Below are 21,933 nucleotides of genomic sequence, written 5' to 3'. Positions count from 1 at the left end.
AAATCTAATTTGTCTGACAAAAGATAGCTATTCCAGCTTTCTCTGGTTAGTGTAAGCATGGTATATCTTTTTCAATTATTTGTATTTTAACCTACCTCTCATCTTTTTATATAAAGAGGAATTCTTAGAATTCAAAACGTAGTTAGGCATTTTTTTAAACAATGATTTATCTTTTAATGGGAATACTTAGGTCATTTATATTTAATATAAGTACTGATATGGTTGGAATTAAATCTAATATCTCATAAGTTGTTTTGCATTTGTTCTATCTTTTTTTGTTCCATTTTTTCCTCCACTTCTGCTCCTTTTTGGATTATTTTCTATAATTCCATGTTGGAATATATATTATACATTTATTATATTATTTATAGCTATTTAATTTTTTAGTTTTTTTAATCATAATCTACGTGTAATTTTTCATATATTCTATATAATTCTTAACAGCATATTTCCAATTCCTCTCTTCTGCTTTTCCTCCAGCTAAATTGGATCTTTGCCTGTGACTGGAGGTGAGAGGGTTACACCACTGCCAGTGACTTGAGGCTTTAGTTCTATGTTTGAGAAAGATGTGCACCAGGGGGCAGAGCTACACGCCTTCCTGTAACAGCAACCATGCCTCCCCTGCATGCTTTCGTCACTGAGGGAGGCTCTGTTTATTATTCTATCCCACCTCCAATCTTTCTCATGGGCACTAAGTGAAGGTTTGGGGAAAAGAACCTGCGATTGAGCATGAATTCGCCATGTATCTGAGACTCTGAGTGGTTCCCTTCTACCATGACAGCCCACACCAGGCCTTTAGCAAGACATTTAATTTTAGCTGATTTATTCTTAGTCATTAGATGGTGGCTGGCACCTCTTGATTCTATTCTCTGCCACAAGTGAGCTGACCTGCACATGCCATCTCTCCTGGAGGTGCCTGTCCTTTTTTGGAATTCAGAATTCATGGTTGTCCCACAATCTCAGATCTCTGATGCGTTCAAAAGAAGTTATGATTTCGTACTTTTTGTGTCTTTTTCTCATTGTTAGCATAGGAGTGATGGATCATCTTTCCAGCTTTATTCTTTCAGAACAGAAGAAGAACTCCTCCTAGATTTTAATTTATAATTGCACATTTCTGAGCTTATGAATTCTACAAGAAAGTTCAACACAGATTAACATATAAATCCTATTATAAGTGTCTACTCGTAGAGTTCTTCGGGCAAAACCAGACCATTGAAACCTTAGCAACTTCCTTGCTCACTTACTGCCTGGCCTCCGCATTGCTGGAAACTGCTCACTTTCCTCTGCTCTAACCCTCTCCCCCAGCCCATACCACATCCCCACAACCACCACCAATGGGAATCCACAGCTATGCAGAATCTTCAATATGTCTGATATGTGACCCACTGATCCTGGACCCTATAAAAAGAAAAGACCATTTCCTGTTTAGAGAGTAATCTCTTCCCAGGATCACTGACTGAAGGACCATCAACTACCTTTAGGGGCGTCCCATTTCATCCACAGGGATGCTATCTGCTCCTGTGAGGATAATCACAATGCTGCTAAAATCCATTTTGCAAAGTCCGGGTGATTTATTTTTAAACCCTACGCCACTATGAAAACAGAAGCTAGTTTAAATTTTCTTACTTTAAGCCCAATGGTCCGGTTCTTTTCACAATCTTTCCTCTATTTTCAGGTAATAAGAAGACAGAGACTGTATCTGCTTCTGGAATTAATCCAGTCTAAACAATCTGCTGTGAACTAATGTTGGAACAATAGCAGACACACACACACACACACACCTCTATGCAAACACACACAAACACTCATACATCTACACCACTCCCATAAAGTCAAACAACTTAACAATTTTCATGATCTGGAAAGAAAAATACAGAGGGCCAGCCCCATGGCACAGTGGTTAAGTGTGCGTGCTCCACTGCGGCGGCCTGGGGTTCGCGTGTTTGGATCCCGGGCGTGCACCAACACACCGCTTGGCAGGCCATGCTGTGGCAGCATCCCATATAAAGTGGAGGAAGATGGGCACGGATGTTACCCCTGGGCCAGTCTTCCTCAGCAAAAAAAACAGGAAGATTGGCAGATATTAGCACAGGCCTGATCTCTCTCAAAAAAAAAAAGAGAAAAATACAGAGGAGAAAAAAGATCTAACTTTAAGAGACAGTTTTGGGCCGGCCTCGTGGCTTAGTGGTTAAGTGCGCGTGCTCTGCTACTGGCGGCCAGGGTTCGGATCCCGGGTGCGCACCAAGGCACCGCTTCTCCGGCCATGCTGAGGCTGTGTCCCACATACAGCAACTAGAAGGATGTGCAACTATGACATACAACTATCTACTGGGGCTTTGGGGGAAAAAAGGAGGAGGATTGGCAATAGATGTTAGCTCAGAGCCGGTCTTCCTTAGCAAAAAGAAGAGGATTAGCAGGGCTCTTACCTCAGGGCTGATTTTCCTCACACACAAAAAAAGAGAGAGACAGTTTTGGGGCTGGCCCTGTGGTGGAACAGTTAAGTTCACGCACTCCACTGTGGCAGCCCCAGGCTTGCAGGTTCAGATCCCAGGTGCGGACCTATGCACCGCTTATCAAGCCATGCTGTGGCAATGTCCCATATAAAGTAGAGGAAGATGGACACGGATGTTAGCCCAAGGATGATCTTCCTCAGCAAAAAGAGGAGGATTGACAACAGATGTTAGCTCAAGGCTAATCCTCCTCCTAAAAAAACAAAACAAAATAAGAGACAGTTTTGATTAAAGATTCACATATTTTATCTTAACAAAAACTTAACATCTTGATCAAAAGTTTCTCATTTGCATTTTTTCACCTATCTTTCCCTGGAACCTGACTTAGAGTTAAATTTGAGAGGCTCACTGAAGTAGTTTGTACCATATCTACTCCTCATTCCCTGGTAAAAGTAGTCCTCTGTCTCAAAGTCAAATCTCAATTTCCAAAGTAAAGGGAAAATTTACACAGTTAAGAAAAACATCTTTAAATCTTACCTTCAAAAAGAACTACATTACATATCTGGCAAAGGTTAAAATTGAAATAATTTGTTTTGATCTTCTTTTGAGAGGAAACAGTATTTGGAAGGTCTTCAGACTGTAGTGGAAAAAACGAGTTCTGTGGAGTCTGTTTTTTTCCAGAATGACATTGTGTTTGCCACTTTGGAGTTCAACCTATTCATGTAATCACCTTTTTTATTTTCTCACATTGACACATTGACACTTCTAAGAATCAAGCCATAACTTCTGTTCTCACACCTTCCATCACAAATTAGAGCTAAGAAAGTTCTATGTTGGGAATTCCCACACCAAGATGAACTTTGACATTTCACAGCCTGAAGAGGACACTTTCATAATCTCCTGTCAAGATTTGATAAAAATATGTTTCTTAGGAGACAGACAGCAGGACTATTTCACATTTTTGGTTTATATCATTATATGTATGTTAACTTTGGACAGCAGTTAAATAAGAACCAATTTTCAAATAGTTTTCATAATAATGTGGCCTCAATAATATATCTATAAATATGAAGTTTTTCAAGAAAACATTATAATGCATAATTTGTATGTTTTAATTATGGAATATTTCAAGTATACAGAAAAGTACAGAAAATGTTATCACAGAACCTGTGTACTTACTAGAGAAATTTAAAAGATATTAGTATTTTTCAACATTTGCTTCACATTTCTCTCTTTTTTTAATTTTAAGAATATGAAATTATAACAATACAGTGCCTGGATAACCTTCCTCTCAACTTCTAGATAAATACTATCCTGTGGTTGGTGTCTAAATAAATCTCAATTGTTTTTGTATGTTCACCGCATATACAGGTATGCATAGAAATGTACATACTGTTATTTTTCTTCATTAGATTTTATATTAACGGCAACATACAGTTCCTATCCTTTTGCAAATTATTTCTAAGCCTCAGTATTATGTTAAGATTCATCCATGTTGATAAAAGTAAATTTTTTAAAATTTATTTTAACTGTAGTAGAGTATTGCAAGTATGAAAAAAATAGAATTTATCCATTCATCTACTAAGTCATAGTTACATTCATGCTATTTTTTCACTCTTACAATGTGCTAAAATAAAAACCCTGTAAGTGGGGGTTAGCCCTGTGGCGTGGTGGTTAAGTTCAGCACCTTCCACTTTGGCAGCCCAGGTTCAGATCCCAGTCACGGACCTACACCTCTCCTCAGCCATGCTGTGGCAGCGACCCACATATAAAGTAGAGGAAGATTGGCAAAGATGTTAGCTCAGGGTTAATCTTCCTCAGCAGGAAAAAAAAAAAGCCTGTAAATGCCTTATGCACAGGAATGAGAGTGTCTCAAAGGTAAAAATTTTAAAGTAAAATTGCTAGGCTATGCAAATTTTAAGTCTATTAGATATCACTAAAATGATCTCCAAAATATGTTTCCCATATTTGCACTTTCACCAGCTATGCACAAGAGTTTCTACCTCCTCACATCTGTGCCAGTGCTTGCTAAATACAGACATTAATTTTTGCCAATTTGAGGGTTGAAAGATGATGTCTTATTGCTGTTTTAATTAATTTGATTACTAATGAGATTGTGAATCTTTTTGTGTTTATTGTTCATCTGGTGAATTGCTTGCTTATATCCTTTGTCTGTTTTTTAAATTAGGTTGCTTATTTATTTATTATTTATTTAAAGGAGTTTTTTATTCTGAATACTAATCATCAGTCAGTTATACTAGTTGCAAAATGATAGGATCAGTATTGCCATTAATATAAAATTTAATACAGTAAAACAATGGTATAACATTTTATACATATGTACATGTATGATAACCAGGCAAAAACACATTAAATTTATTTAGACACTAATTTCAGGATAGTAGTTACCTAGGAGTTGGGAAGAAGGTTGTGCTGACTCCTGTGTGTTATAATTTTATTTTCTAAAAAAATAAAAGAGAGAGCAATGTATAAAGCAAACATTAAAAATACTAACATCTTTTAAATCTCTGTGGCTTATTGAAGAAGAAGAAAGTTTTTTCATTTGTTCATGTCAATTTTGTGTCTTTTGGGAGTGTTTAAAACTTTCCTTCCATTCTTTGACAAAATTTTTAATGTTTTTAATCTTCTTTGTTGCTATTGTAAATAGATGTTCTCTAATATTATAATCTCTAACTTCTTATTGTTTGTGTATATGAAAGTTATTATTTTCTGGATGTAAATTTTACATCTTAGCACCTACTAAATTACTTTTGTGCTCAATGATTATTATTATCATTATTATTTTCATCATCATTATTGATTCTATAGGGTTTTTTAGACACATCATTGTCTCATCTCTAAATAGAAATTATTTTACTTTTTTCTTGTCAATTATTGTGCCTCTAATTGATTAATTGATTTATCTAATGGCATTGGCCAATAACTCCACTACAATGTAAAATATTATTGGAGATAGTGGGCATACTTTCCTTGTTCTTAATATGAGTGGAAATCTTCTAGTATTCTCCCATTAAATAAGATACTGACTTTAGGACTTGGGCATATGTATTCAAAATATATATATTTTTATAATGTATATAAATATTTATTATACATAAATATTTATTATATATAATGTTAATGAAGTATTGATTAATTTCAGTTGCTTGAGAGTTTTTATCAGGAACAATTATTGAATTCCGTTAAAGATTTTTTTGGCATCTGTGAGAATAATATGATTTTTCTCCCTAGATTTATTAACATGGTGTGCTATATTCATGAATTTTCTAATATTGAACCAACTTGCATTACTGGCAGAAATCCTATTTGGTCATGGTATATTTTCTTAAGATGGTTTTAGAGTCTGTTCTATTTAGTATTTTTGTGTTGATATTTACAAATATTTTACTATCATTTTCATTCTTTTTCTTGTACTATTTTTATCAGCTTAAGTATCAATATGATATTGGCTTCGAAAAAAGAATTTGAAAGTCTTTCTATATTTTCTACGCTCTGGAATAATTTATCAAGCATTGGGTTATCTTGTCTTTGAAAATTTGGTATAACTCCCCTGTGAAACCACCAGGCCTGATGCTTTTTTGTGGTAGAGTTTCTTACTAACCTACTCCAACTATTCAGAAAATTTTTAGCCTAAACTTTCTCTCTCATGGGATCAGTTTGGGAAATTCATACTTTCTTAAGAAATTATTCATTTAATCTAGCTTTCCAAATTTATTTTCATAATTTGCAATTTCCAGTTTTTCAAATCTGCAGTCATCTTTTTTTGTTTCCTAATTCCTTCTCTTAGTTATCTGCCTTGTGATGTATTGTTTTGTATATTTTTGATTTGATCAAGTTAATGGCATGTCTATTGTGATGGCTAGTTTTATCTGTCAACGTGGCCAGGGTATGGTGCCCAGTGGTTTGATCAACCACCAGTCTAGATGTTGCTGTGAGAGTATTTTTTTAGAAATGATTAATATTTAAATCAGTAGACTCTGAGAAAAGTATATTACCTTTCCTAATGTAGATGAGCTTAAACCAATCAATTGGCCTTAAGAGTAAAGACTGAGGTACCATGAAGAAGAAGGAATTGTGATTCCAGACTGAAACATAGAGATTCCACCTGAGTTTCCAGTCTTTGGACATTAGATGCAACATCAACTCCTTCCTGAATATCCAGCTTGCCAGCCTGCCCTGCAGATTTCAGTCTTGCAAGCCCCTACAATTGCACGAGCCAATTCTTTAAAAGAAATCTCTCTATATACGAATACATATCCTATTGGTTCTGTTTCTCTGGAAAATCCTAACTCATATGTATATATTTTGTTAATTTTTTTCAAAGGAATGACTTTCAATTTAATAACTGGATATACTCTTTATCTAGTATCTACTTCATGAATTTCCACTTTAAATTTTATTTCTTTCCTTGGACTTTCTATTGTATTTCTTTGGGTTTTTTTTCCCTCCTATCATATTGAGTTGGAAAATTAATTCATGCATTTTTATTCGTTCCTTTCATTGATTTAAGTGTTTATGGCTATGAAGTTTTCTTTCTTCATTGCTTTTAATATAGCCTACAGATTCTGATATGTAATATTTCATTCATTATTTTTTAGAAATTCTGTAATTTCAGTTTTCATTCCACTTCCTACTCAGAGTTGTTTAATAGAGATTTTGCAATTTCCAGGTTGAAGGCCTTTTAAAATTTTGTTTATAATTTCTATTTAGACTGCATTACCATTGGAAGTACTATTTGTAATATTTCTACACTTACTGTATAACTAGTGTTGTGAATGTTCCATGTGGATGGGAGAAAAAGTTGTATTCTTTATTATTAGGGTATAAGTTTCTATATTTATCCAAAAGATTTATCTAGTTGGTTGCCTTGTGTAGGTTATCTATATCCATATTCAGTTTTTGCCTGTTTAATCTGTCTTTTACTGAGAGTGGTATGTTAAATTCTCCTATTGTTAGTGTTTCTATTTTTTTTTTTTTTTTTGCATCACTTAATCTCATTTACAATTCTGGTAACTATCCATGTGTACTTAAACATTATGTGAAGAAATTTATGTTCACTAGATATAGTTTATAATTATGCTGTTCATATTGTCTGTTGTGTATTTTGTTAGATTTTGCCTTAAAGTTATTAGCTGCAAGCAAGTTCAAAACTGTTATATGTTTCTAGTGAATTTTTTCCCGTATATAATCCTTTTTATTTCTAGTAACCCTATTTGCCATACAGTCAATGCTGATTGTTTAGTATTAAAACATTTATGTAAGCTTTATTTTTATTGATATTTTTCTCATATATTTTTATATTCCATTACTTTTAATGTTTCTGAAATCTATATTTTGACATGTTTCAGGGGCTTTGATTACATTGTCTTTTTCCATACACAGCTTGTAAAGATATTATTTGATATTTCTTCTATTAATATTTTTATTTTAACTTTCACATATAGTCCTTTAATTTATTCGAAGTTGATACTAATTGTTTTTCCATATTATAGTATAGCAGTTTACTTCACATCATTTATTAAATAATCTGTCTTTTCTCCAAATTTTACTGTTCTCCTTTTATAATTTATTGAATACCCATATATACAAGAGTCTTTTTCATTCACAGAAATACATGGGTCTGATTTGGGACACTTCATTTGTGTATCTGTCTTATTCTTCTCCATCCCACACCATTGTCATTTCTCTGGCTTTATAACACATCTTAATAATTTTTAGGATAAATCCTTCATCAATGTTTCACTTTTTAAAGCACAGACATAGTTATTTTTCAGTTATGGTTTTATTTTGTTCAGTTAGGGGTGTTTGCACATGAAGGGTCTTCAGATTCTTCTATCTTACTCCCTTGCCATAATCAGACATCTATAACATACTATTTATTCCTTCTTATAATTATTTTAGAATTTTGTGAATAAGCTGAAGAAAAGATAACTTTTTTTTTTTTTTGGTGAGGAAGATCAGCCCTGAGCTAACATCCATGCTAATCCTCCTCTTTTTGCCAAGGAAGACCGGCTCTGAGCTAACATCTATTGCCAATCCTCCTCCTTTTTTGTCCCCCAAAGCCCCAGTAGATAGTTGTATGTCATAGTTGCACATCCTTCTAGTTGCTGTATGTGGGACGCGGCCTCAGCATGGCAGGAGAAGCGATGCGTTGGTGCATGCCCGGGATCGAACCCAGGCTGCCAGTAGCGGAGCGTGCACACTTACCTACTAAGCCAAGGGGCTGGCCCAAGATAACTTTTTAAAACTTAATAGCTACTACAGAAAATCAGTGTTCCAAGAAATGTATCTGTGAAAATAGCACTACAGATCAACTTGAATGTATAGATGCATAAATCCTAAATAAAATATTAGCAAATGGAATCCATCTGTGTCATTAAAAAGTAATATACTATGACCAAATTGAGTTTAGTTTAGCATTTAATTGATTTCATATTAGGAAACCCATTTATGTAATTCATTGTAATAATGATTTAAAGAGAAAAGTATATGATAACCTCAAGAGAATCCAAAATGTCTTTTGATAAAATTAAAAAAATGAAGAGACAATTTACCGCTCAAAATAAATAAACCACAACTCTTTTAATATACTTGTTAAAAAGTGATTAAAGTGATAGTTTAGATGATACAAACAAACTTTATTTAACACTTCATGAAGTGGATAGTTGCTTTTGGAGAATTGCAAAATGGGACAGAAGGCAGAAAGCTTTTATAGGACAAAGAATAAAGAACAAAGAAGAGAAAAATAGAAAATATCTGACTGACTGGGGCCACATAGCCAACCTTGTTTGGGCTGAGAAGGCCCAGAGTTGGCTTGGCTTGTGGAGATTGGCTGACTGGATACATTGTTTCTGGTCAGACAGAACATTTACAGGGCCATGAAAGTTATTTAAGCTTCCAGTTGCCTACCTGGCTCCCCGGGCAGGAGTGGCTCCATCTTGGGCCTAGAAATGTATTTCAATATACTATAATAGGTAACTTTTTCTTTATGTAAGTCTACATATCATATCTACTGCTAAAATAATAGAAAAATTCACATTAACATCGAGAAAAAAACTAACTTTTAAAAGTATATATTATCAAACATTTTGTGAAGAAGCATCTTATTTGTTCAACACATAAGGGATAGATTAGAGAGATAATAAATAATTATATGAAAATAACATATTTGTCTACACAGTAAATCCAAGAAATCAAACAACAGAAACAAAACAGTAACACAAATGACAGAGTTCAATAATACAGGCATACCTTGTTTTATTGCACTTTGCTTTATTGTGCTTTGCAGATGTTGCAAGTTTCACAAATTGAAGGTGTGTGGCAACCCTGTGTTGAACAAGTCTATTGGTGCCATTTGTCCAGCAGCATTTGCTCACTGCATGTCTCTGTGTTACATTTTGGTAATTCTTGCAATATTGCAAAATTTTCATTGCTATTATATTTGTTATGGTGATCTGCGATCAGTGATCTTTGTTGTTACTATTGTAATTGTTTTGGGGCGACACAAACCATGCCCATATAAGATGGCGGGTGAACTTAATCTATAAATCTTGTGTGTGTTCTGACTGCTCCACTGACCATCCCTCCACTTGTCTCTCTCCCTCTCCTCAAGCCTCCCTAGTCCTAAGACACAACAATATTGAAATTAGGCCAATTAATAACCCTACAATGGCCTCTAAGTGTTCAAATGAAAGGAAGAGTCTCACACCTCTCACTTTAAATCAAAAGGTCAAAATGACTAAGTTTAGTGAGAAAGACGTGGAAAGCTGAGAGGCTGAAAGCTAGGCCTCTTGTGTCAGTTAGCCAAGTTGTGAATGCAAAGGAAAAGTTACTGAAGGAAATTAAAAGTGCTAATCCAGTGAACACACAAATAATAATAAAGTGAAATAGTCTTATTGTTGATATGGAGAAAGTTTTAGTGGTCTGGATAGAAGAACAAACCAGCCACAACTTTCCCTTAAGCCAAAGCCTAACCCAAAGCAATGCCCTAACAATCTTCAATTCTATGAAGGCTGAGAGAGGTGAGGAAGCTGCAGAAGAAAAGTTTGAAGCTAGCAGAGGTTGGTTCATGAGGTTTAAGGAAAGAAGTCATCTCCATAACATAAAAGTGCAAGGTGAAGCAGCAAGTGCTGATGTAGAAGCTTCAGTAAGTTATCCAGAAGATCTAGCTGAGATCATTAAGGAAGGTGGCTACACTAAACAACAGATTTTCAGTGTAGGTAAAACAGCCTTCTATTGGAAGAAGATGCCATCTAGGACTTTCACAGCTACAGAGCAGAAGTCAATACCTGGCTTCAAAGAACAGGCCGACTCTCTTATTAGGGGCTAATGCAGCTGGTGATTTTAAATTGAAGCCAATGCTCATTTACCATTCCAAAAATCCTAGGGTCCTTAGGAATTATGCTAAATCTATTCTGCCTGTGCTCTGTAAATGGCACAACAAAGCCTGGATGACAGCACATCTATTTACAACATGGTTGACTGAATGTTTTAAGCCCACTATGGAGTCCTACTGCTGAGAAAAAAAGATTCCTTTCAAATAGTTCTGCTCATTGACAATGCACCTGGTCACCCAAGGGCTCTGGTGGAGATGTACAATGAGATTACTGTTGTTTTCACGCCTGCTAACACAATATCCATTCTGAAGCCCATAGATCAAGGAGAAATTTCAACTTTCAGGTCTTATTATTTAAGAAAAACATTTTGCAAAGCTTCAGCTGCCATAGATAGTGATTCCTCTGATGGATCTGGGCAAGGTAAATTGAAGAGGTTTTGAAAAGGATTCACCATTCTAGCTGCCGTTAAGAACATTTGTGATTCATAGGAAGAGATCAAGATATCAACATTAACAGGAGTTTGGAAGAAGTTGATTCCATTCCTCACAGATGACTTGGAGGGGTTCAAGATTTCAATGGAGGAAATAACTGCAGATGTCATAGAAATAGCAAGAGAACTAGATTTAGAAATGGAGCCTGAAGATGTGACTGAATTGCTGTAATCTCACGATAAAACTTTAACAAATGAGGAATTGCTTCTTTTGAATGAGCATAGAAAGTGGTTTCTTGAGATGGAATCTGCTTCTGGTGAAGAAGCTGTGAAGATTGTTGAAATGACAGCAAAGGATTTAGAATGTTACATAAACTAAGTTGATAAAGCAGCGGCAGGGTTTGAGAGGACTGACTCCAATTTTGAAAGTTCTACTGTGGGTAAAATGCTGTTAAACAGCATTCATGCTACAGGGAAATCATTTATGAAAGAAATAGTTAAGCGATGCAGCAAACTTCATTGCTTTATTTTAAGAAATCACCACAGCCACCCCAACATTCAGCAACCACCACCCTAATCAGTCACCAGCCATCAACATGGAAGTAAGACTCTCCTCTAGCAAAAAGATTGCAACTCGCTGAAGGCTCAGATGATGATTAGCAATTTTTAGAAGTAAAGTATTTTTTGTGTGTGTGTGAGGAAGATTAGCCCTGAGCTAACATCTGTTGCCAATTCTCCTCTTTTTGCTGAGGAAGATTGGCCTTAGACTAACATCCATGCCCATCTTCCTCTGCTTTATATGGGATGCCGCCACAGCATGGCTTGACAAGTGGTGCGTCAGTCTGCTCCTGAGATTCGAACCTGGGAACCCCGGGCCGCTGAAGCGGAGCACGTGAACTTAATTGCTATGCCACCAAGCGGATTTGAAATAAATCCGCTTGGTGGATTTTTGTTTGTTTTTTGTTTTCTGTTTTTTGTGAGGAGGACTAGCCCTGAGCTAACATCCAATGTCAATCCTCCTCTTTTTTGCTGAGGAAGATTGGCCCTGAGCTAACATCCATGCCCATCTTCCTCTACTTTATATGGGACACCGCCACAGCATGGCTTGACAAGCAGTGTGTTGGTGCACGCCCGGGATCCGAACCTGTGAACCCCGGGCCGCCGCAACGGAGTAAGCTCAATTAACTGCTGTGCCACCAAGCCAGCCCCAAAATAAAGTATTTTTTAATTAAGGTAGGTACATTGTTTTTTAGGCCTAATGCTATTGCACACAATAGTTTACCGTATAGTGTAAACATAACTTTTATATGCATAGGGAAACCAAAAAATTTGTGTGACTCGCTTTATTGCGATATTTGCTTTATAGTGGTGGTCTGGAACCAAACCCCAATATCTCTGAGGTATGCCTGTATAGACTAATTTAAGATTACTATAGATACTCATTCAGATATCAAAATGGTTCTAAAAAAAGTTTGAAGAATAAATGAATAGAACAAAGTATAGATTCAGGAAGGAGAATTTAATATATGTTAAATGAGATGTTTTAAATTGGTGACCAAGAAATTAATCAACAAATTTCATTGTACTAATATGCTCATCTTTTCAAGAAAGCTAGATCCCTATTTCACAGAATACAAAAAAATCAACTCCATGTTGTATTAAAATGCAAGAGATACATATAATATGAACATACAATATGGAAATACGATAATTTTTATATTATTATATGGAAAAAGACATTCTTAACATGATGCTATATGCATAAACCATAAATGAAAAAGGAAATGCATGTGTACATAAAAATATAAAACTTTTAATACACCATAAACAAAGTAAAAATATAAATGACGCATGAGGAAAATATGTACCATTTTTGAAGACTAATAGGTGCTAAAATTCATTGATATAGCAAGAGTTTTTACAAATAAATAACAAAAAGATTATCAACATAATTTTTTGAATTGGAGTATCTCCTTTCTCATGGTGATTTTTCTCAAAACTTCAGTAATTCTTGGCTTACCAAAAATTGAGAAAAGATTGAATATTTCCCTAATTCAAATGAGAATACCTGTTCTCTTGTACATAAAAGCAGGTCCTATCTCTAACATCCTACCTCTTGTGTGTGAGTGTGTGAGTGTGTTTGCATGGAGATATTTTTATAGATAGGCATATGGCTGGGGAGGGTGTGCAGATAACTTGTTTGGGTGTTTGACTCAATCCACCTGTTAGATGTACAATCTTATGCTCACCTCTACTTTCCAAGCCAAAGCACCTACTCTGGCCGTCTCCTGGGATGGAACTCCCACTTCAGAAGTTGAACTTGCAGAAGATTTTTTCTTGGGCCAATTGCCAGAATCTACTTGCTCCTGATACTTTTCTTCCTCTACGAAGATTTCTAATCTTCCCAGGCTCTGCTGGCATCTTTTGCAAGTACCAACTGTGTGACCGGAGTTCTACCTGAGCAGATTGTTTTCTTTAGAAAGTTATTCTTCGCAGTGTGGCCTTTGAGAAAGTGCCCCTGCTACAGCTCTTATACTATTTACAAAGTAATGTCCCAATGGACTCAGCTACTCAGAATGTAGTCTTTCAATTGGCTGCTCTGATGGTTGTCCCAATGGCTCCCTCCTTCTCCTGAAATTTTCCTTTGTACTTGACATTCCCCTGAGATTCTGTAGTGGAAACGTTCTTACTTCAGCAGTGGATTTATAGTTCAAGCATCCTTGACTGCAGTTTTCTCTGCTCTGATTTCTTCAATCTTATCCCACTTTTCCTATCTTTTGGAAATTCTTCAAAATTTCTAATACACCAATAGAACATTATCTCATTATCTTTTTTATAGTATTGTTCTGGATTTTTCATGTATATATCTTCAATTTAAATTTGAGGCAAAAGAGGAAATGGATACATGCTTTTTTTGTTTTCTCAGTCACTATGTATCAATTGCCCAGCAATATTTTATTAAGCAGAAGTGAAGTGTCCATCCATTGAAAGAAGTCTAAGGGGGAAGCTTTGGCCCTTTTCTCCATCCTCGGACTAGCTTTTTACTTTGGCATTAGGACTAACTTCTCTCCATTTCCAACAACACCACTATAGACCATGTCAAATCATCTCTACTCCAGAATATTACAATAGCATCAAATTTATGTTCCTGCTTGCTGTAGCCCCCTCTAAAATCTATTCTTCCCGAGGCAGGCTGAATGATCATTTTTTAGCACATAAATATCGTAAATTTAACCCCCTAATAAAAACCCTCCCACATCTTCCTCTCACACTATAAAAAAATGCAAATCCTTTACCATATCTATTAAGCCCTGCGTGCCCAGTTTGAGAACTCATCTGTCAGTAACATTCTCATATACTGTTGTTCCCACCTTAGGATCTTTCAATTAGCTTTTTCCTAACTTTGAAATTCTCTTTCCTCTGATTTCTGTATGGCTGGCTCCAAGGTGTCCTCTAGATTTTAGCTTAAATGTCACATCTTCAGAAAAATCTGCCATGGCCACCTAGTCTAGATTATTCCCCCAATCACACTACCTCGTCGCTGTAATTTCCTGATAGCTCTGTTCTATCTTCCTGATGACTACTACCTTTCTTTATTTATTGTCTCTAACACACAGTATGCTGTAAAGTCTATGAGAGCAAGAACCTAGTCTGTCTTGTTCCCCGCTGTATCCCCTGCACTTAGAACAGTACCAGACACATAGAAGGGACTCAATACATATTTATTGCCAAAATGAGTGGCCAGATGAGTGGTGAGACTGGGAGAAAAGCACAGGTGTGCACGGCCCAGGCCTGGATTCTTGGCTTGCTGTCTCTGTTGCTGTTTGTTGTGCACTGATAAGGACTAGAGCTCTTCTCTGCCTCCTGGCCCCAAATGATAGGCAGACCAGGTAGTATCTTCCTCAAACTCCATCCCAAGGCCTCCGTCAGTGGCACCTGTGTCTAAATGGGCACGTTCAATTCAGGGAAGGATGAGTAGAAAGCCCTTCACTAGGTTCAACTTACTTTCACAAATCCATCTTTCTTATTAATAGAGCTGATACTGTGATGCCCATTTGGCTTTGTGTTAGTTATAAAAGAATTTAGAATAGGAAAAATATCCCTGAATACAATACACTCAAGAAGAGGAAACCTTATTACAGAGTTAGTGATTCTAGGAGATTTCATGGATGTGGAAAAAATTTCAGAAGAGTAGGTAAAGAGAAAGAAATGAACCAATCACATTGTTTAGATGATAAGGTATGAGCAAAATTACAAAAGCACAAGAGCAAAAGACAAATGAGAAAGATTGAAGGCTCCCATTTTGACTGGAATTGAATGTTTTATGTCATCATTTACTATATTAGAATACTTGCTAAAGTGCTTCCATTATTCTAACTCATGTGTATCAAATGTACAGTAAAAAGTTATTACATATCACTAAGTTTTCATTTCACTGCAGTTATAAGTTCTGCTCCACTTTTATTATCATCTAAAACTGATTAATTTTTACATCAACCTGACACAACTACTAATCAATTTTACGTGACCATTTGTGATAAAGGCAAAACTCAGAAACAATTTCTGTCTTCTTATAGCCTGGCCCAAAGTAATTAAAATTGAAAAGACAATTGGATTAAAAATTACCTAAACAAAGTGGCTTGATCAATTACAATCAGTCTATTAAACTGACCTATCACTCATTCAGTCTAATGGCTAAAAGATCTGCTGAGAATTATCTTGATGTACTTCTGCGTTGGATTATAATATTTGTTCCAGAAATTTTTACCAAAAAAAAATAGTTTCTTGATAAATGAGAATGATTATGCTCACTAAAATAGAGCAAAATATCTCTATGATTTGGACACTAATTTTGGATGGAGAGGAGATTCTGAAAGTGAAGCAGATTACCCTGACACCCAGTGTTTTTCTCTCTCCCTTGGGTTTCACTTGCTTTTTACTATAACACAAGCACAAAGGCCACAGAAATATGCTTGCTTCTTCCTCTGAAAGAATATAAACCAAACAGTGTTCTTAATTATAAACAAAACTTTTTAAAATTTTCACTCAACAAAATTGGGACAGTTTGACATATTCACAATTATCCTTATAAAACTCAAAGGTTAAAGGGGCATAGTTATTAAAAACACAAATGAAAAGATTAAAGAAAGCTGATTTTCTAAAGAACAGGTTTCTGATCCTAAGAATACTAGTAAAACCAAATAATTTGAGAGGGACCCATTTGCCTTCATCATACACAATAACCAAAAATAAATAGAAAGAGTTTGTGCGTTGGGGCTCGCCTTCTTGGAACACCCCTGTCATGTGAAGAATTCCAAGCTAGCTACTGGAGTCACAAGGCCCAGCTCACAGCCAGCACCAACTACCAGATATGCAGGTGAGCCCATTTTAAACAAAACAGCTTCTGTCAAATCACTAAATGAATATAGTTAACTCCATGCCCCCGGTGAGATCAGCTCAAGCTGCTACATGAAAATATTATTGGCAGAGAAAATGATTACAAGTTTTAAGCTTCAGAGTTTTGGGGCTGGTTTGCTTTGCAGCAGTCGATAACTGATGCACTAATTTATAAAGTTTTTATAAATATTAAATGAGTGAATGCTCCTACAATGCTTATAACAGTAGCTAGCACATTGTAAGTATTCATTAATATCAGCATAATTTTTTTGACTCCTGCCTTTAATATTTAAGGATGGTAAGGATGAATCTAATAACACATCCGTTATCCATAATTTGGGGGAATAAAGTGTAAGAAATGGTGCAAATACAGAGAATTGAGATTTGATATCTAAAACTCACTTTGCATTAATTTGCACAAAGACCGTGGGGAAATCAGTACTCCTCTCTGGGTCTTAATTTCCTGTTCTGTAGAGTGAGAATAGTACTAAGGTATCCTAGTGCCTTCCCATTTGTATATTCAGGAGTTTTCATTTTTAAGATATCCTAATGTTACCTCATAAAGCACTAAAGCCTTTTCTTTTTATTATTAAAATATTGTGGATATTTTATTAAAATACATTATGTTTTCTGACCTTCTTAAACAAAGTATGATCAACATCATGGAATCATTACCAAATGACTCCTGATTACTTTTCATATTTTTACAGGTATGGAGATTGGTTCTCCCAGAAGGAAATGTTGAAAGTTATAAGGTTATTTGTGTCTATACAAAATTCTCCCAGACTGCTGTACCCTGTGATTACTTGTGTCCGCTTAATTTTTGTAATTCTTTGTTTTCATCTGTAACTTTTAAAAAGTGATTGCCTGGCTCTTATCCTGGAAATTTAAAAACAATTGTTTCTTTTTTATTGTAGGCTGGGAATAAAAAGAAGACCTTAAGAACTATGCTAAAAACAGAAAGTAGATCAGCACTAATCTAAGACCTAGAGGTTTCTTTCTTAAAATCAAACAAGCAAACTCAGTGAAACATACACACAGATCAATGTGTGCAATTTATATAGATAAAGAAAAGCATATAAATATAGTCATGTTAATGAATAATAACAAAGTTAATGCTTAATGTATTTAAAACCTATTTTAAGAAATGAAACCTTGCTAGAAGCTTAAAAGCACCAATTGTACACCTCCTAATCACACATCTCTTTCTTCGAAGATAATATATAGGTGTATATAGACATACCTGCATACATATACATATACATACATATACACATGTATATATGTATATACATATACTTGGAAAAAATCATGCCCTTACTATGTCAATTTTACTGCATACACACCTTCCCCACATATATACATACATACATACATACATTTCTGTGTGTGTAGTTTTGTCTGTTTTTGAATCATATATAAATGGAATTATATTGTACCTATTCTATGATTTGCTTCTTTATAATCCATATGGTTTTTGAAATTCATTCAGGTGGTTGCATATAGTTGTTGTTCGTTCATATTCATTGAATTATGGTATTCCATTTATGACTATACAACAATTTTATTTGTTCTAATATCAACAAATATCTGAGCTGTTTCAATTTTGGATTTTAATACACAATGCTGCTATGTGCATTGTATGTGAGTGTCTTAGCTCAGGCTGCTAAAACAAAAATACAATAGACTGGTTGGCTTAAACAATGAAAATTTATTTCTCACAGTTCTGGAGGCTGGAAGTCTGAGATCAAGGTGTTAGCATGGTCAGGTTCTGGTGAGTGCCCTCTTCCTGGTTTGCAGATAGCCATCTTCTCCCTATATCCTCATATGGCAGAGAAAGAGGGAGAGCTCTAGCCTCCTTCTCTTCTTATATGGACACTAATCCCATTCATAAGCCCTCCACCCCCCACTCATGCTCATGACTTAATTATCTGCCAAAGGCCCTACCTTTAAATATCATCACATTCTGTATTAGAGCTTCAACATATGAATTTTGGAGGAACACAAACATTCAGTCCATAGCAGCATGAATTTCCCTAGATTTAATACCTATAAGTAAAACTGTTGAGTTTTAAAATATGAGCATATGCAACTTTACTATATAATGCCAAACTGGTTTCTCAACATGGTTGTACCAATTTTCTCTTATCAATAGTTATAAGAGTTCCAGAAACTCTCCGGGGCTGGACCCGTGGCTTAGCGGTTAGGTCAGCGCACTCCGCTGCTGGCGGCCCGGGTTTGGATCCTGGACGCGCACTGACGCACCGCTTGTCCAGCCATGCTGAGGCCACGTCCCACATACAGCAACTAGAAGGATGCGCAGCTATGACGTACAACTATTTACTGGGGCTTTGGAGAAGAAAAAGGAGGAGGATTGGCAATAGATGTTAGCTCAGAGCCGGTCTTTCTCAGCAAAAAGAGGCGGATTAGCACGGATGTTAGCTCAGGGCTGATCTTCCTCACCAAAAAAAAAAGAAACTCTCCAACTCTTGCTAAAGAAACTCACCAATGTCTGATTTGAAAAATTCTGTCCATTGGGCATGTATGTAATAGTATATCAACGTGTTTATAATTTGTAATTTCTTTGATCGTTAATGAAATTGAGAATTTTACCCCATGTTTATTGACGACTTGAGTACTCTTTTGTGCAGTGACTCTCAGTTTTGTTCCATTCACCTATTCACCTGTTTTTCATAATACATTGTCTTAATTATTATAAGGCATATCTTTCCAACTTTCTCTGCTTCTTCAAGAACACTAGGCTCATTCTCAGAATTTTGTACTTTTTAGTAAATTTTTAAATCAACTTCTCAAATCCCACTGTGGAGGAAAAAAAATAGCCTACTGGAATTGACTGAGATTGTTTTGAATTTCTAAATAAATCTGAGGAGAGCTGATGTCTTTATAATACTGAGACTTCCAATCCATGAGCAAGATAGCTCTCAATTTATTAAGAATTATCTAATGCATCTCAATATAGTTGCACAATTCTGTTCTTTAAGTTATGCAAAATTTTTTTAGATTCATTTCTTTTTTTTTAATTTTATTTATTTATTTATTTTTCTCCTCAAAGCCCCAGTAAATAGTTGTATATCATAGTTGCACATCCTTCCAGTTGCTGTATGTGGGACGTGGCCTCAGCATGGCCGGAGAAGCGGTGCGACGGTGCACGCCCGGGATCCAAACCCGGGCCGCCAACAGCGGAGCGCGCGCACTTAACTGCTAAGCCAAGGGGCCAGCCCTTTAGATTCATTTCTGAGTGCTTTATATATTATATGTTAATTTTGTATACAACAATTATTAAATTAGCTTATAAATTCTAATACTCTACATTTTTATTCCTTATTTTTGTATGTACATAGTCATACCCTCTTAGAATAACAACTTTAAGCTTTCCTTTCTAAGCCTTTTGTTTCTCTTTGTTTCCTTTCTACTCTGGGTAAGACTTTAATATATAATTAGATACAAGCAAGTGGCAATAGATGGCATCTTTTGTCCTATTCCAGATCTCAAAGGGATATATTTCAACATTTTCACATTGAATGTGATATTTATTATAAGTTGTTTTTGATGATATTCTTTATCAGAGAAGGGAAATTTCCTCCCTTTTTTAGTTTAATAGTTTTATCATTTATGGATATTTAATTTTACCAAAAGCTTTTTCTGCCTCTAGTAAGATCATCATAAGTTTTGCTTTGTACTTTAATCAGTTAATATGATGGACACCCGTGATTGATCTCCTAATATTAAACAATATCACATTACTTGGATAAGCCAAAATTGGTCATCATGAGATATTTTTAAATTATGTATTTGTGGATTCAGTTTTCTGATATATTGCTTAGGGTATTCACATGTATGCTTACTACTGAGGATGATCTGTGGTTTTCCATGTTTGCATAGTCGATGCCAGATTTTGCTATCATAAAAAAAGCCTACCCTCATAAAATACAAAGTTCTTTTTCCATTACTGTATAACAACTTTTTTAGTTGAAATTATTTATTTCTCAAATATTTGTTTGAACTCACCACTGCAGAAAAATGAGCCATAAGTTCTCATGATGATAAGATTTTGGTTACTGAATCAATATTTTAATAATGAGACTACTAAACTTTTCTATTTTTTATGACTCACTTTTGTATTGTTTATTTTTCTTATAATTTGTCTATTTCATTTAAATTATCCAATATATTGAAATAAATTTTATAACATCCTTTTATTAGTTTTACTCTCTCAGCTTCTAAAATAAAAGCATTGGGTTTTTTTCCACTGAAATAGTGGAAATGTGTCTTCACTATCTTTTTCTTAATGCCCTAGCACTAGTCTGCCTAATTTTGAATTTCTTTTGAGACAAAAATATATTCTGATCCTTGTTTATCCTACCCTTTTTGTGATTTTCTGTTACTAACAACCAAAACTATTCCTTAAAAATTTTGTCTCTCAGCTATACAATGATCATTTATTTAAAGATATCCAAAAATACAAAGTGTTTGGACAGTGATCATTTTTTGGTATGCCCCTGTTAGATGCTATGGCTTTGAGAGAATTGTTTCTTATAGTACTCATGTTGAAGAATATTAGGACTTCATAGACATTAAGTAACTTTTTGTCTAAATACTTTGAGGAATGGCCCTGTACAATTTAGTGAATCTACCATATTTAATGTAATAGTATTCAATTTTAGTAAAAATTAAAGTAATATATAGTCTGTTTAATAGTCTCATCATCATCATACTGCTTGTGGGTAATTAAATGTAAAATGTGTCAATTTATGATTTATAAAAGTAGATAATTTCAGTGTCATTTAGTGAAATTATTTATCTTGCCAAATTTTTAGTGAGAAAAAATCTCTAGATGCTTTTGTATAATGTTAGGCATGGCTATTAATTCTTGCTTTCTGTTGTTGTCTAGTCCTCAGATTTGGTAGATAAGAATCAGAAAAGGAAGTAAGAAAGATTAAAGGGATGAAGAAGTCACTGCATTTAATGAGCACACATGGTGTTCTGTCAAAGCAAATTACTCCATGATGCTAATAATTAACTAGGCTGCCATTTGTTCTATAAGCATACAGTACCGTGAGCCAAGCAAGCATAACAGAAAACTGTCTACAAAATTAGAAGCTTGCTTTAATTTCATATTTATCACCATCAAGTCATCTGTGATAACACTTCATCATATACATGCTCGTGCCTGGAGTGATCAAAATTAAAATTCACTTAAATAGAAGTATTGTGGCTCAGTATAGGACCAGTAAGTACAACAAACAATAAGGTGTACAAATTAGAATAAATTTGTTCC

This window comes from Ceratotherium simum, chromosome 12 (genome assembly GCF_057802395.1).
Source record: "Ceratotherium simum simum isolate JZ-2026a chromosome 12, ASM5780239v1, whole genome shotgun sequence".
In the NCBI taxonomy this organism is placed as follows: Eukaryota; Metazoa; Chordata; class Mammalia; order Perissodactyla; family Rhinocerotidae; genus Ceratotherium; species Ceratotherium simum.
Note: the sequence above shows the minus strand (reverse complement) of the source record.